At 48.2% G+C, this 689-nt stretch overlaps 1 long non-coding RNA gene across 1 annotated transcript; it reads right to left on the bottom strand.

Annotated features, from left to right (window-relative positions):
- Positions 1-7: 7 nt before the first annotated feature.
- Positions 8-505, bottom strand: LOC111648783 (uncharacterized). The gene is made up of 3 exons (XR_002760210.2): positions 373-505; positions 182-255; positions 8-98 (listed from the first exon to the last, which is right to left on the bottom strand). It is a non-coding gene; the product is annotated as an uncharacterized LOC111648783 (long non-coding RNA).
- Between the last annotated feature and the right edge of the window lie 184 nt (positions 506-689).

The following is a 689-nucleotide window of genomic DNA, read 5'->3' as shown; positions in this document are numbered from 1 at the left end:
TGTCTTACAGAGTTGTTGTCCCAGATCTTGAGTGTTTTGTCGTCGGAGGCGGAGACCAGCAAGTTGGAGTCTGAAGACCAGGAGACATCAGAGATCCCCTACACACACAACAACACACAGATCCAGGATCAGAACCAGAACCATTCTGAATCCAGACTGTGTTCAGACCGGGGTGTCTCACCAGTTTGTGTCCCACGATGGATTTCTCAAACTTTCCGTCATATGCTCCCCAGATCTTTATCAGCTTGTCAGCAGCTGCACAAAGATGTTACCATGGTTACTGCATCATTATCATTACAGCATCACAGTGTGGACAGTTTCATTGTCAGCCTGTGGCATGGGTGTTACTGTGTGTATGTGTGTGTGTCTTACAGGAGCTGGCGAGCCACTCTCCGTTGGGGCTGAACTTGACGGAGGAAACAGCCTTTGTGTGTCCGGCCAGTGTGAACTTCACTGTGTAGTTTGGTTTTGCCGGGTTAGACTGAAAACACACACACACACACACACACACACACACACACACACACACACACACACACACATCAGTTTCCACTGACACACTGGTGTACTGTAGTCACTGAGCTCAGCAGCAGATCATCACTGGACTCATTTCTGAAGGATTATTGATTAAGAGTTTTCTGCTCAGACCACATCAGCCCAGGTCTGAATCCAAAACCATCTGGACCAGA

The sequence above is a fragment of the Seriola lalandi genome, unplaced genomic scaffold (assembly GCF_002814215.2).
Source record: "Seriola lalandi dorsalis isolate HSWRI2012SDOR001 ecotype SW California unplaced genomic scaffold, Sedor1 jcf7180002047566, whole genome shotgun sequence".
NCBI lineage: Eukaryota > Metazoa > Chordata > Actinopteri > Carangiformes > Carangidae > Seriola > Seriola lalandi.
The sequence above is the reverse complement of the archived record's forward strand: the minus strand, read 5'-3'. Positions and strand labels throughout refer to the sequence as shown.